The sequence below is a fragment of the Elaeis guineensis genome, chromosome 4 (genome assembly GCF_000442705.2).
Source record: "Elaeis guineensis isolate ETL-2024a chromosome 4, EG11, whole genome shotgun sequence".
Classification (NCBI taxonomy): domain Eukaryota; kingdom Viridiplantae; phylum Streptophyta; class Magnoliopsida; order Arecales; family Arecaceae; genus Elaeis; species Elaeis guineensis.
In genome coordinates, this window is record NC_025996.2 from 130,592,999 (window position 1) to 130,609,984 (window position 16,986).

Here is a 16,986-nt window from a genome sequence, read left to right on the forward strand (position 1 = left end):
TTTATCTCAACCAAAGCAAATATGTTATCGATCTACTCAAGCGGACTGATTTCTTAGGCTACAAAGCAATGACCTCCCCTGCATCCACAAGATCGATTGTACCAGCACTTCGTTGGAAGACCCTCACCTTTGTCGCAGCATAGTAGGAGCCTTGCAATACATTACTCTCATCAAGCCAGATATTGCTTTCTCGATCACCCAAGTATGTCAATTTATGCACACCTCATTGACGTTCACTTCCGGACAGTGAAACAAATCCTTCGATTTCTTAAAGGCACTCTCAACAAAAGGTTGTTTCTCAAAGCGGGTCCACTACAATTACATGTATTTTGTGATGCGGATTGGACAGGTAGCCAGTTGATTGGTGATCCACCAATCGGTACGTTGTGTTCCTTAGCAGGAATCCAATCTCGTGGTGTGCTAAGAAATAGTCCATAATTGCCTGTTCCTCCACAGAAGCTGAGTATTGTTGTCTTGCTCACACCACTGCTGAAATCTTCTAGTTGTGTTCCCTATTTACAAGAATTGGGATCTCTCTCCCCATACGACCTGTTATCCACTGTGATAATATTTCAGCCATTGCCCTTACTCACAATCCGATCTTCCATGCTTGTACAAAACATGTTGAGGTCGACTATCATTATGTCCGAAAAAAGTTGTTCGTAAATTGATTGATATTCGATATATCTCCCCTGGATCAGATTGCCGATATATTCACCAAGGACTTACATTCACACCGTCTACAGCTGCTGCTGCAAACTAAGCCTCCAAGAGCTCAATTTAAGGGGGGATGATAACGATTCCCTTCAGGAGAACCACCTGACACCATCACCTGAACCTCCGATGCTATGTGTATACTCATCCATTGTATTCTATTATAACTTCCTGCTCACTTTCGTGGGCTTTGTTTTCTTATGTAACAAACTATACATATTATAAATACACTATAATAGAGAGGGCTATGAATGAGCCTTTCATTCCACTCCACCTTTTGTACGTGTTTATGTAGTGGGGAGGCTAATGGATTTGAAGAAAACTTAAATTTATTGATGAGGTGGTAGAGAGAAAGTGGCAGAGGGTGCAAGGGAAGTCAGCGGGAGAGGCGGAAAGAGGAGAAAATGGGACCTAGGAGATGAGGATGGAGAGAGAGAGAGAAGTGGGGAGTCAGAGATCAATCCCAGATCCATAACCTATTTTCAAAATTAACCAGACTAGCTCTGGGCCCTAATCTAGCATAATTGTAGGCCTTGAATGAGCTTGAGCCCGGAACGAGCTAAAGGTATATCTAAGTGTTGGGGATACCCACCGACCGACCGACCGACTATCGGAGGGCCCGACCGTCTGGCGGCCCGACAACCGACTATCGGAGGGCCCGACCTGGCAGCCCGGCCGACTAACCGACGACCCGACGGACGACTCTGACTGGCCGATCGTAAGTCGGGCGACAGGCCGACGGACGCCATCAGCGGCTAACTGCGGCCATTCCACGGTCCATTCCCGACCGACTAAACCCAGAGGTCCGGTAGCCGACCCACATGAAGCTCGCCGACCGACGGAGGAGTCCGACGCCACTCTGCTGGCCACCGACCTGGGTCGGCCGACTCCACCAACCGCCGTACGGCCGCCAGACGTTGTCAGCTCTGACACGGACATGCGGCACAGTTACCTAGGGGCATTGTCCCGCCGAGAACCGGGTCAACCCTGGTGATTAGACGGCTACACGGCGACATGACATTTTCACGGCGGCTCTGACAGCCTACAGTGAGTTGACAGTTCCTCACTTGTCCGCGCCATTAATGATGGCGCCATACCGTGCTCCACTATATATACCGGGGAAGGCAACAGTGCAAGGGATCGATCCGCCCGTCTCTCCCACATACGCAGGCTCGCTCCCTCTCTCCTCTCTCCTCTCAGAGCTCTCTGTCTGCATTTCACTGTTGCCCAGTCACCTCTCTGACTTGACCGTCGGAGGGTCCCCGCCGGAGCCGCCTCCGGTCAGTGCGGACTTCCTTTTGCAGGTGCACGCTTCCCGGCGATCGGGCGACGAGGCGATTGGCCGCAACAGATTGGCGCGCCAGGTAGGGGTCAGCATGACAAAGACAAGAGCTCAACGATCGAGAATCACTGGGTCGGCAAGGCGTTCTTCCCGCCGGGAAGAAGCCTCCCCGCCCCACCGGCGGCGGAGCCTAGCTCTCCGCACCCCGCAGTACCACGGAGGCCCAGATTGCGGCCATCGTGCGGCAGATGACCGTGCTGACCGACGCAGTCAAAAGCCTCCAGCAACAACCGGCGGCCCGACCTATGCCTTCCCAGGAGCAGCCGCCGACGGTCGCGCCGACCCCTGCCGCCTCCAGGCGAGCACTCCCAACAGCGCTCCCACGGGGAGGAGGAGGGTCGACCTCGGCGCGACGACCGACGGTCCCAGCGGCCCTCTCCTTCCCCGTTTGGAACGGGCGAGGAAGGAAAAGCGGCCGCGCACACCGTCGGCCTCTCCTTCAGAGTCTTCCGGAGGCTCCACTCCCGGGGTCTCCCAGCATCGACGAGCGGACGACTACGAGCGACGGTTCGAGGAGATCGACCGCCGACTCGCCCAACTGCAGCTGGACGGCCAGAAGTCTTCGAACGACGTCGACTTCCAGACCGCCCAGCCTCTCTCTCGACTGGTCCTCGATGAGCCGATTCCCAGTCGGTTCAAAATGCCGAACGTGGAGCCATACGATGGCTCCACCGACCCGGTCGACCACCTCGAGAGCTATAAAGCTCTCATGACAATTCAAGGGGCAACCGACGCTCTTTTTTTGCATCGGTTTCCCCGCCACACTTCGCAAGGCTGCCAGGGCTTGGTACTCCGGTCTTCGATCGGGCAGTATCCATTCCTTCGCGCAGCTCGAGCACTCGTTCGTGGGCCCATTTCAGCACCAGCCGAAAGCCGCGCGAACGTCGGATAGCCTTTCTCCCTCAAGCAGGGGGAAAACGAGACGCTCCGACACTTCGTGGCGCGATTCAACGCTGCCACGCTCGAGGTTCGGGACCTCAACGAAGACATGGCGGTTTCAGCCATGAAGAGGGGCCTGAGGTCATCCCGATTTACCTATTCTCTGGACAAGACCCTCCCCCGAACATACGCCGAGCTATTGGAGCGCGCATACAAGTATATGCGCGCGGACGAAGGAGCGTCCGACCGACGCTTGGTCGAGCCCAGGGGTCCGAAGGAGAACGAAGAAAAGGTCGGGAGCCCGCCGAACCAAGCAGGCCCCCGGCCGGTAGTCGGCTTTCTCCACCTCCGACAGATCCAAAAATCACCCGCCGACAGACTCCGAGGTCGGTGCGTCCCAGGTATGACTCCTACACTCCTCTCTCCGCTCCTCGTGCGCAGATCTTGATGGAGATCGAAGGGAAAGAATACCTGCGACGGCCTCCGCCTCTGAAGGCAAAGGGCCTCGACCATCGGAAGTACTGCCGGTTCCATCGGAGCCACGGCCACGACACCGAGCGATGCATCCAGTTGAAGGATGAGATCGAAAATCTCATCCGCCGGGGTATCTCGGCAAGTTTCGAAAGGGACCACCGGCCCACCGACTGCCGATCGACGCCCCCAGCCGACTGAAGAGGCGCCGACTAACCAGCCGACGGCTGGAGTCATCAATATGATCTCCAAGCGGCTGGGATCGGGGACATCTACAGGGGGGGAGCCGACGAAAAGCCGCGCCGGACGACGTGATACCTTCTCGGAAGACGACGTTCGGGGCATCCAGACTCCCCACGACGACGCTGTTGTTGTGTCGGCGACAATAGCCAATTATGATGTAAAACGAATCTTTGTTGATAATGGAAGTTCGACGAATGTTTTGTTTTACTCGACCTTCTCCCGAATGCGACTACCGACGGATCGACTTAGTAGGGTCTCCACGCCCTTGATCGGCTTTGCCGGAGACACCGTCACGACAGAAGGAGAAATCACCCTGCCGTGACGGTCGGTACCGAACCACGGCAAAGCACGGTCTCCCTCATCTTCGCGGTCGTCCAAGTCCCTTCGGCCTACAATGCCATACTCGGGCGACCCGGACTGAACGCTCTCAGGGCGATCGTCTCGACGTACCATCTCCTTGTTCGATTCCCGACCAGAAATGGAGTCGGGGAGATGCGCGGAGATCAACAGCTCGCCCGACGATGCTTTCAAATCTCCGCCCAAAGCAACGAGACAAAGGATCCCCTGACAATCGACAAACTGGATCAACGGGAGGAGGAAGAGCGGGGTTCGCCGGCCGAACAGCTCGAGGCGATCCCGATAGGAGAAAATCCCGACAGAAAAGTTTGGGTCGGGTCTCAATTGCCCGACGCCGAACGCCACCGACTGGCGGAGCTCCTGACGGCCAACGCCGACATATTCGCATGGTCGGCAGCTGATATGTCGGGCATCCCTCTGGAAACAATGACTCACCGACTCAACATCGATCCGACGATGAAACCGGTGAGGCAGAAGAAAAGGTCCTTCGCCCCAGAAAGGCAGAAGGCCATTGACGAAGAAGTGGACAAGCTGCTCGAAGCGGGCTTCATTCGCGAGTCCACGTATCCCGATTGGCTCGCCAATGTCGTCATGGTCAAGAAAGCCAACGGGAAGTGGAGGATCTGTATCGATTACACCGACCTCAACCGAGCATGCCCGAAGGATAGCTTTCCACTCCCAAAGATCGATCAGCTGGTGGATGCGACGTCCGGATTTCGACTGCTCAGCTTCATGGATGCCTTCGCCGGGTACAATCAGATCCGGATGGCGCCTGAAGACGAGGAGCACACCGCGTTCGTGACCCCCAAGGGCCTCTACTGTTACAGGGTGATGCCCTTCGGATTGAAGAACGCCGGTGCCACCTACCAGCGACTCGTCAATAAGGTCTTCAAAGACCAGATCGGCCGCAACATGGAAGTGTATGTGGACGACATGCTGGTAAAGAGCACGCAGATCCCGGACCATGTTCAGGATCTCGAAGAGACCTTCCGCACCCTTCGACGACACCGAATGAAGCTCAACCCGACCAAATGTGCCTTCGGGGTGACCTCGGGGAAGTTTCTCGGATTCCTCGTTTCTCAGAGAGGGATCGAGGCCAACCCTGAGAAGATAAAGGCGATCCTCGACATGCGTCATCCGAACACCAAGAAGGAGGTCCAGCAGCTGAACGGGAGAATCGTCGCTCTTAGCCGATTCATTTCCCGATCAGCTGAAAGGTGCCTCCCGTTCTTCAAGACCCTGCGCCAGGCGAACGGTTTCTCTTGGTCGGATGAGTGCGAACAGGCCTTCGAAGACCTGAAAAAGTACTTGGCTTCCCCGCCGCTGCTCGTAAAGCCGCAGATCGGGGAGACCTTGTATCTCTACTTGGCTACATCTTCTGAGGCGATCAGTTCGGTGCTCGTTCGGGAAAACGAATGCCGGGCCCATCAGCCCATCTACTACATCAGCAAAGTGCTCCACGGCGCCGAAGCCAGATACTCGGAGACGGAAAAGATGGTCTTCGCCCTGACCGTCTCCGCGCAACGGCTCCGCCCATACTTCCAGGCCCACGCCATCGTGGTACTCACCAACCAGCCCCTGAGGACCGTACTGCGCCGACCCGACACATCCGGATGTCTCGCTAAGTGGGCAATGAAGCTTAGCGAGTTCGACATTCAGTACCAACCAAGGCCTGCCTTGAAGGCTCAGGTCTTGGCCGACTTCATCGCCGAATGCCCGACGACCGACAAAGGGTCGGGAGCTGAAGGCCCGGGACGAGATTCGGTCTCTGGACGGGACCCGATCTCCACCTGGGTACTTCACATCGACGGAGCCTCCAACGCTCAGGGAAGCGGGGCCGGGCTTTTGCTCACGAACTCGGATGGGGTAGTCACCGAATACGCCCTCCGGTTCGACTTCAAGGCCTCCAACAATCAGGCCGAATACGAGGCACTCCTCGCGGGCTTGAGGATGGCGAAGGAATTGGGCGTCGACAGCCTCCGGGCATTCTCCGACTCTCAGCTGATCGTGGGGCAGGTCAAGGGCGACTTCGAGGCGCGAGATCCGACCATGATCCAGTATCTTCAGAAGGTAAAGGATCTCGTGGCCCGCCTCGAGTATTTCGAGATCTCCCACATCCCCAGGACGGAGAACGCTCGTGCCGATGCTCTCTCCAGATTGGCAACGTCGGCCTATGATTCTTTGGGTCGGACGTTTGTCGAAAACCTCCAACAGCCGAGCATTGATCGGGTCGAAGAAGTGCAGCAGCTAACGTCCGAACCAAGTTGGATGGACCCGATCGTCCGGTACTTGTCCGACGGGACCACTCCCAAAGATCCCGCGGAGGCCAAGCGACTCCGATGGTCGGCGTCACAATATGTGATCATGGACGGCCGACTCTACAAGAGGTCGTTCTCCCTCCCTCTGCTCAGGTGCTTGGGTCCGACCGACGCTGACTACGCCCTCCGAGAGGTTCACGAAGGAATTTGTGGGAATCACTTGGGGGGCAAGTCCTTAGCCTTCAAGGTCCTACGATAGGGCTACTACTGGCCGACCATGAGGAAGGATGCGGCAGAGTTGGTCCGAAGGTGCGAGCCATGTCAGAAGTATGCCAATATTCAGCGCCAACCGGCCAGCCAAATCACCCCCATTGTCGCTCCGTGGCCTTTCGCTCAGTGGGGAGTCGACATTCTCGGCCCCTTCCCACCGGCGTCGGGCCAAAGGAAGTTCATCGTTGTCGCCATCGACTACTTCACGAAGTGGGTCGAGGCTGAGCCCTTGGCGCAGATCACCGAGCGGAAGATGGAGGACTTCGTCCAAAAGTCCATCATCTTCAGGTTCGGATTGCCGCACACCGTCATCACCGACAACGGGCGGCAATTCGACAACCAAGACTTCAAGGACTTCTGCGCCAGGTTCCACATCCGTCATCGACTAACTTCAGTCGGGCACCCACAGTCCAATGGGGAGGTCGAGGTGACGAACCGAACCTTGCTCCATGGACTCAAGACCCGACTGAACGAAGCCAAAGGTCTCTGGGTCGACGAGCTGGGCTCTGTCCTATGGGCTTACCGAACGACCCCCCGTATCCCGACCGGGGAGTCGCCGTTCAGTTTGGCCTACGGGACAGAAGCTATGATCCCGCTCGAGATTGGCCTGCCATCTTCAAGGGTCGAGCGGTACCGCGAGCCGGACAACTCCGAAAGCCGGAGGGCCGACCTAGACCTCCTCCCCGAACTGCGAGATGAGGCTCAAATCCGAATGGCCTCATACCGACAGAGGGTCGCCCGGTACTACAACGCCAAGGTCAGACCAAAGCTCTTTAAACCTGGCGACCTAGTCTTGAGGAAGGCGGAGGTGTCGAAGCCCTTGGACCAAGGGAAGATGGCTCCCAACTGGGAAGGACCCTACAAGGTTGCTGACACCTTCGGGCCGAGAGCCTATCGGCTGGAAACCCTTGAGGGAAAAACCATTCCCCGGACTTGGAACGCCGACAACTTGAAGCTGTATTACCAGTGAATTCTGTAATTCAATCATCGGAATACAAGTTCAGTTTGAAAAAATCGGAGTTCTAACTCTTCGACTACTGATCGGCGCTCAGCCCCGGCGCATCGACACGGACTTGGAACCGACGACACATCGGCCCCTTACTCGGACCGATGCATCTACGATGGCGGGAGTTTGTACTCCTACGGTCGAATTTTCGGGCAGAATCCATCGGCCGACTGATCGATCGGGCCCCGACCGAAGAAAGGCTAAAAGCCCACGCGGCTGTTGCCGCGACATTCCGACCATGCTACGGCCGGTCGAGGGATATTCGGCTTACCACCGTCTATCACATGACACGACCTGCGGCTGGCTGAACGACACTCGGTTCGCCACCGTCTGTCGAAGGACATGAGAACCCGACGCAAGTGCTTGGGGATCCGACTCACTATCGCTCCCCCGACACTGCGCCGGTCGATGTTCGAGTAAACGCATCTATGGAAGTCCGACTACCGAACCTTACCAGGTTCGATCGGATCCCGACTTAACAGATGCGCCCGAATAGCGACTATATCGGAGCTGTGCAAGCCGGTTGAGTCCTACCGACTTACCCGAGTTGGCGACTTCTCTAAGTTGGCGACTAGGGTTCGACATTACAGCGATAAGAAGCATTACAAACAAGAAGCAAAAGAGAATACAATTTCATTCATTGATTAAAAGAAATTACAAAGTCGGGCCGAAGCCGATTACATGTGTTTTCAAAAAGAGACAAAAGGAAGACAGTCGGATGGACCGATCATTCGTCCTGGATAATCTCTTCGACCGACGGAGGATCGGGAAGAACCGGCGTCTCGACCATAAGCGGCGCTGGGTCGGCGGCGGAAGGATGTCCTTCAGTCGGCAAGGGACCTCCGGTCGGCTCCTGCTCCGGGACGGCTTCCTCCGTTGGGATGATGTCTCCCGACAGATGGTCGGCCTCCTCTTCGGTTCCGTCCTCTTCGGCGAGTAGCGGCGCGACTCGGCTGACGTCCACCTCCGGGTACAAGGCATGGACGGCATCCCGACCATCTTCGAACCCGACCCGGTAGGAGGCGAAGCCCGATTCGAGCATCTCCTCCTTGAACCGGTCGGAGGCCCGGAAGTCCTCAACCGCACGATCGGCCGACTCCCTCGCCGACCGTGCCTCGTCCTCAACGTGGGCCAGCTCCTCCTTCGCCAACTCCGCCTCGGCCCTGGCAATTTCGGCGTCGATTTGGGCGATGGACAAGTCCTCTTCGGTTTTCGCGAGCTTCCCCAGGCTGACCCGAAGTTGCTCGCATTCCCCTTGGAGTTCGGAGGTGGCACTGTCCCGTTCGCGTCGAAGACGACGCACGACCCGGCCTTTGTGCTTGGCCTCCTTCTTGGCCGACTTCAGTTCGGCCATAAGCCGGGAGACCTCGTCCGTCAACTTGGCCTCCCGGTCGACCGACTCCTGTGGCTGGTCGACTAGCATCGTTCTTTCGGCCTCGGCCGCCGCCGACCTTTCCTTGAAGGCTGCCCGAACGTCGCCGAACCTTCGGTATCCGGCCTCCAACTCGGACATGGTGAAGATCAGCTGCCGACGGAAAAAAGCTCTGTCAGAATTATGTGGCGAGCAAAAACTTTTAAGGGAAAAGAGGACGCGAAGCTTACCTCCACCATCGACGGGTAGAACCGCGACAGCATCTCGGTCACCTGCCGAGATCGCAACGACTGAACGTCGGTAGGGAGGAGGATCCCCTGGCACAACCTCCTCGCGAGGTTGTGATCGGCCAAGGCCGATGCACCCTCGGGGTAGTATGCGCTTTGGGGCATTGATCTCTCCTCCTCCGAGGGCTCCATCGGGGCTTTCCCCCGATCAGCTGCCCCGACCGACGGGGCTGGCAGCGATGGGACGCTGGAGTTCGACCCGGCGCCCCCCGTTGCGCCAGCGGACGCCTCCGGACGATGTTCGGCTTCCCGAACGACATCCGGCTCCACCCGCGGCGGCGAAACCGCCGACCCTCCTTCGGCCACTTCCTCGGTCGGCCTCTCCTCGACTCGGACGGTCGGAGCCGCGAGGGCTATAATCGGCTCCGACCTCTCGGTCGCCGACGCTTCCACGGTTGGCGGGACTGGGGCTGGTCTCTTGGAAGGGCGCGAAGGGCCTGCCCCCGACGCTGGCCTCTTCCTCGCGGCGGCAAACTGACGAATTTCGGCGTCGGTCGGCCTCATCCTCGGCGGTGTCCCTGCAAAACCGACCACTGTTAAAGGCCGGACCGAAACTACCCTAAAGCCGAACAAAAAGAAAAGCTGAGGAGTTGGGCGATACCTATTCGGGGGACCAGACTCAGGCCGGCATCATAGAGAGCTTGCTCGGTAACAAGCTCCCTCTGCTTCGGGACCAACATGTCTTTGAGTCGGTGGAAGTCCTCCCGGTCGTCCACGTCGACCCGACTGTTGTCGTTGGCCTCAGTTCGGGGTACACCCCAGCGAGAAGGAAAGCCCCAAGAGGAGGAAGAGGAAACAAAGAAAAACTGGTTCTTCCATCCATGAATGGACGATGGAAGACCGGTTATGAAGGCAAGACCCTTCCGGGGGTTGAAGAGCCACCACCCTCGGGCCTTAGGGTGTGGTCGGAGCACGAAGAAGGCCCGGAAGAGGGAAACGCGGGGGTTGGTCGGCAAGAGCTGACACAACAGCGCGAAAGAAATGATTAGCCGGACAGAGTTCGGCGCCAGTTGCGCCGGACAGAGTCCGTAGTAATCAAGCAGATTCCGGACGAACTCCGGAATCGGAAGTCGAAGACCCGCACGAAGGTCCTCAACGTACAGCCCCAGGTCGCCGGGCGGAGGGTTGTTGACCCGACCGCCGGCCCCTGGAGCATAGAGCCGAAACTGCTCCGGGATGCGATAGTGCTCCCGAAGCTGATCGACGTTCGGCCCCGAAAGCGAGGAGGCCTCATCTTCCGGAGCCGATCGGGTGTCGTCGGCCGGGTTCCCCGACCGAGCTCCCTGAGTCGGTTTCCTGGTCATTGTGCAGGAACCGAAAGAAAGGAAAGAAGGGAAGAAAGCAAGAAGGGGAAGGAGGACCACGAACCCGATGGACCCTCCGGAAGTAGAGAAGAGCTCTGCCCGCGACGACCGAAAAATCGCCCGGACAGAGTTTCCCCAGCAAATGGCAAATGTGGGTCAGGGTCCGGGAGGTCCTATATATATAGGGCCGACCGACGGCCGAGATGCTCCCGCGCCGACCAAGGTCCCCCAGATGCGCGACGCGTGGCGCCCGCCGGCTGGCTAAGGATTCGGCGCGCTTCGCCCCGGGACGCCCGCACCGCCTGCATTAAATGCCGGAGCGGGCGCCGGCCAACCACCTTGACACGCGGCGCGCGGGGGTTGGCTCCACCGTCGGCCGCCCGCGCCGGTCCGCGTTCCCGATGGGACGCCTCATCCACGATCGGCGCCGAATATCCGATCGACTGATGCGGTATCGTCCGGCACCCGATCTTCTGGCACCGACGTGATGGCTGACAACGACAAGACGTGGCGTCTGATACCTGACGCCGGCGCGACTTCCGGCATCGACTAGACGTTCGGATCACAGGGATTCGTGAGATGTCTGACAACGGATCAGCCGGCGGTACGGTCGGATCTGCACATGCGACAAATCCACTCCCAGTCGTCTGGCCTTGCTACCCGAATGAAGGCATCGACCAGCTCTCCACCCGACTTGGGAGTGGAGGGGGGCAACTGTTGGGGGATACCCACCGACCGACCGACCGTCTGTCGGAGGGCCCGACCGACTGGCAACCCGACCGTCTGGCAACCCGACCGACGTACTATCGGAGGGCCCGACCTGGCAGCCCGGCCGACTAACCGACGACCCGACGGACGACTCTGCCTGGCCGATCATAAGTCGGGCGACAGGCCGACGGACGCCATCAGCGGCTAACTGCGGCCATTCCACGATCCATTCCCGACCGACTAAACCCAGAGGTCCGTTAGCCGACCCACATGAAGCTCGCCGACCGACGGAGGAGTCCGACCCCACTCTGCTGGCCACCGACCCTGGGTCGGCCGACTCCACCAACCGCCGTACGGCCGCCAGACGTTGTCAGCTCTGACACGGACATGCGGCACAGTTACCTAGGGGCATTGTCCCGCCGAGAACCGGGTCAACCCTGGTGATTAGACGGCTACACGGCGACGTGACATTTTCACGGCGGCTCTGACAGCCTACAGTGAGTTGACAGTTCCTCACTTGTCCGCGCCATTAATGATGGCGCCATACCGTGCTCCACTATATATACCGGGGAAGGCAACAGTGCAAGGGATCGATCCGCCCGTCTCTCCCACATACGCAGGCTCGCCCCTCTCTCTCTCTCTCTCTCTCCCTCTCAGAGCTCTCTGTCTGCATTTCACTGTTGCCCAGTCACCTCTCTGACTTGACCGTCGGAGGGTCCCCACCGGAGCCGCCTCCGGTCAGTGCGGACTTCCTTTTGCAGGTGCACGCTTCCCGGCGATCGGGCGACGAGGCGATTGGCCGCAACAAAAGGCATTCTTAATGCCCAATTGTTGCAGAGGCCAAATACAAATTATAGCAATGGTTAGGATGATTCAAATACTTTCAGGTTTAAAAGGAGAAGATCTCATGAAAATCAATGCCTTGCATTTGATCATATCCCATGGCGACTGAATGGGCTTTAAGTCATTCAAAGATCCATCATCTTTTAATTGGGCTTTACAAATCCATTTGCATCCCACCATATTTGCATTAGGAGGCTGTGGAATTAGAGTCCAAGTTTGATTTGTATTTAAGGCAACAAGTTCCTCTTGCATTACAACAAGTCAACCAGGATGATTCAAGATAGAGTTAACCATCTTTGGCTTGATAGGGATTGAATTTATTGCATGATAGTTGGCATATTTCGGGTTTGGCTTGACAATCCTAGCCTTGGTTTGCATGATCATGGAACGGCTAGAGATGGGCAGGTCAATTAAAGAACCTAAGATAGTTATAGCGGTGGGTGATGGTGGTAAAGAAAGTGTAAGAGAAGAAAAATATCAAGAATGGCCTTGCCACCTTGGAAAGGTAAGAAGCAAAAACTATGAAAGAAGGTAAAAATAGGCACCTGCTATGTAGTTTCGAATAAACAGTCGGATGTTGGTATCGAGATAAGTATAGAGGCATCACCAATAGGATTATTGGAGGTGGGACATAGGAAAATGATAGGTGAAATGGTGACTGGGTTGGTGGATAAGTGGTTTTCAGAAGTAATATAAAAATCGAAGGTGAAGAATAGTTGAATGCAGTAGTTAAGGGATTCATCCATTCACTAAACCTCGTACTCTCTCAAGCATTTAGTATTTTGGTACAAGAAAGATGGAGACTAGTAAGGATAAACTCCTTCATTACCCATGATATGTCAAAAAATGAATACATGGCTAGTTGAAGGCTAGAGGTATTGGTATCCCTCATGGCAGTCACTATAGCTTAGGAACAACATGATAGAGAGCAAGAATCGAATGTGTTCGTGGCATAATATCATAAACAAGGAAAACATCTGCAACCAAATGTTCAAAAGCAAGCTTACCAAAAAGGTATTGATAAGGAGATTCCATACCTAATATTTTTATTGGTAGCCAATTAAGTAGAAAACTGTTGTCTAAAAGCTTTCTATCAAATAACATTTAGAACACCACAATGATGAAGCAAGTTTAATCTAATCTCACATATATATATCAGTGTTTCTTGTTTGGAAATCAATTTTGTTCAGGATTGATAGGATAAGATAATTGATGACAGATTCCATTTTATTGTAAATGATAAAGAAAATCTCTTTTGCTGAATTCACCACCCCCATCTCATTGAAAGATTTTAATTTTTGCTTTAAATTGATGTTTGACTAGGGTTGAAACGGATCAGACACTGGTATATCCATATTTATTTTGTCTAATAAATATAAATATATACGGATATTATTCAGATACAAAAATTTATTTTCATAGTTGGTTTAGTTAGATATAGATACAATTTGGATACTGAAAATATGAATATTATTACGGATATAAGTTGGATAATTAAACTTTATAACTATAGAATCAAAGATATTATTAAATAAATAATAAATTAAATTAATAGTATATTTATATAATTATATATTTTTAAAAAAAATTTAATAAGTGCTATATGAAATTATATAGAGTTATAGGTAAATTCAGATATGCAGATATAGATCAAATAGTTGTCTATCCATATCCGTCAAAAACTCTTACCCCTCCTATTGCAAAGGGTCTTCTTATATAGACTTGAGCTAAGGTCAGATTTCATCTTTGCTTGAATCTGACTCGTGTCTTGCTGTCCTTCTGATGAGATATTTGTCAGAAATTTGCTGAGTGCTTCAATGGCTTTTGTCGGTGTTGGAATCTTTGGAACTTATGTTGCCAGGATCCAAAGCTATTGGAGATACTAGTGCTGGTGGTTGGTGCTGTGTTAGAATCTTTAGAATTTGTGCTTGTGATAGCTAGTGCCATATTGAAATCTGAGTGATGCTTTGGAACTTGTGCTGTCGAAACTGTAGTCTAATAATTATGCTTTGTACTGACTGGTATTGTGTTGGAGTCCGATGGATACTTTGTTGACTTGAAATTTTTACTTTTGCAAATACTTTTGTCAAATTAGGTCAGATCTAAAAGATAATGTCAGAACTAATGAGGATTTTGCAGGATTGTTTGGTAGAGAATAGCTTTGCTAACTTGGATAGGTCCAATGTTGCTTTGGTAGATATTGTGTAAGTAAGGTTGCATTTTATACTTGTATTATGTAGCTGGAAATAGTGAGGAATTAAAACTCAACTTTTATGATAAAATCTTTTTTTTTCCTTCATTCATCAACCCTACTCTAAAGAATTAGAGTCTATAAAAACTTTAACGGTTAACCAAATAAATAAAAAATAGAAACAATTAGAGTATTTAAAAGAAGTAAGATATAAACAAAGTAGAAGAACAATTACAAAATAGATCTATAATAAAACAGATACAAACGATCAAAGATAAAATCCAAAACACTATCTGCTCTGACCTTCCAAATGTATTTTGGGAGAGAAAAAGACATACAGTAGACTTACCCTATGAAAAAGATTTTAATGAAAGGAAAGTTTCAATAAAAGCTAGGCCAATACAGATAAATAAACAAATGCTAGAATGCTGCAAAAAAGAAATAGAAACCCTTATTTCAAAAAACTTAATCGGACCCAACAAGTCTCCATGGAGTTGTGCTGCTTTTTATGTCAGAAAAAATGCTGCAATCGAAAGAAGTGTACCAAGGTTAATCATTAACTATAAACCCCTCTATAATGCTTTAAAATGGATAAGATATCCAATTCCTAATGAGAAAGACTTATTAAATAGAATTATAGATACAAAAGTCTTTCCTAAATTCTACATGAAATTTGGATTTGGCAAATCTAGATCAATGAAAAAGACAAATATACAATAGCTTTTACGGTACCATTTGGTCAATTTGAATGGAATGTAATGCCATTCAGATTAAAAAAATATCCCCTCTGAGTTTAATTTGTAAATTTCTTACTGAATTTTGCTAGCAGTCAAATCACAGTCATTTTTGGATAGTATTTTAAAAAGAATAAAGCAACAAAAAAAAAAGTAAACACAGGTCAGAAAAGAAGATATTTTTTAAGAAATTAAAATATTTATTGAAAGAAACTTGAGATTTCTCTTACAACCATTCACTTGAGATTCTTCTTATAGGAATTTGGCGTAAAGATTATGGATACAAGAGTTGGCTCTTTGGATACAAGAATTATTTTAATTCCTTCATCATCCGCCCAGAAGTGTTTTATTAAGCTTAAGGGATTCGGCATAATCAAATTTGGTTTGCTTTTAAATGATCGTTGGAGGAGACAACCTTGTAGTATAGTCGGCTTTCACCACTCATTTATGGATATAAATATAGATATTAATTAGATCCTCAAATTTCTATCTATATCTAGATTAATTCAGATATAAAAATGGATCGAGATGGATATTATCCATACCACTTTCACATCTATATTTGACATAGTTTTCAAAATTAGAAAAACAAGCAAAGAAATCTGACTTCTTTCTTAATGGAAATGGCCATGCATAATGAGTATAATCATCAATAAAATTGACATAATATTGAAAATTTTGAATAGAAGTTACTTGAGCCTTTCCCCATAAATCATAATGAATCTTTTCAAAATATTTTGTAGTAGCCGATTCAGAAAGAAGAAAAGGAAGCTTAAATAATTTTCTCATTTGACAACTGCCACAAATTGATATAGGTTTTTTTGAATTATTAACAATTATGAGACTTTTATTTTGCAAGTGTTGAATGATAGATGCTTGAGATGATCTAACCTTTGATGCTTGGTGTAACAACCCAAGACTTCATCCAGAAAGGCTAGTTGGAAAGTATTATTTGGATTCCTTAATCTTATAAAATTATCTAAGATCTTTTCAATGAATAATCGATATGGGACTAAATACATGTTCGTACGGATCCTCACATATTTTTTTTCTTTAAGCCTCAACATTCTCACTAGGCTAAGAGTTCAAATCTATACTTTCATTCACAAATAATATGATCGAGTCGTAGTCATCCCCATTGAATCCCATACTGTAATATCTCTTAGTCCATATAGACTATAGGCCGAATCGGCTCTGATACCATTTATAACAATCCAGAACTTCATCCAAAAAGACTAGTCAAAAAGTATTATTTAAGTTTTATAATGTTGTATAAGTACTCAAGATCTTTTCGATGAATAATTGATGTGGGATTAAATACATGCCTATACAAATCCTTACATTTGGAATCGATTAGAGAAAAGTACTTGTTTGAATAACTTCCAAGCATATATGTCATCATTATAAATCCCTTTCACTGTCACTTAATGTGATTTTCTGTCCTTTATCACAAAGCCATCATCAAAAAATTTGATATTAAATGGGAAATCACTTCTAAATTGGCCAACGGAGACTAAATTCTTTTAGTATCAACAATAGTAAGAACATTTTTTCCGTTAATATTTTTCTATCCCTAAAGATTTTAGCATCACTAGTATATGAGAGTTAAAGTGTTTCTCCATTTCCACCATAACACAATCGCTGCTTCTTTAAGGTTTTAAATTATGGAGTTTATAACTTGCATTATTCATCATGTGAGAAGAGGTGGTTGCATTTAGGAACCATGCTACATTTAGAGTCATCAATAATTGAGACTGAAGCGAATACCTTTTGAAAATCATCAAGAAGGAATGCTTGATGGAGATGCTAATAACAATTGATGGATATGTGTCCTAACTTGTTATAGAATTAACAATGAATTGGTGCAGAAGCTTTACCTTTTGATTCCTTATTCTCACTTGGGTTTCTTTTGCTGTGAACGTTGTCCATACGAAAAATTTATATTTCATTGTCTAAAGTGAGAAAAGTCTTTTCCTTTGGATGCGAATTGGCTACTTCTTGAAAAAT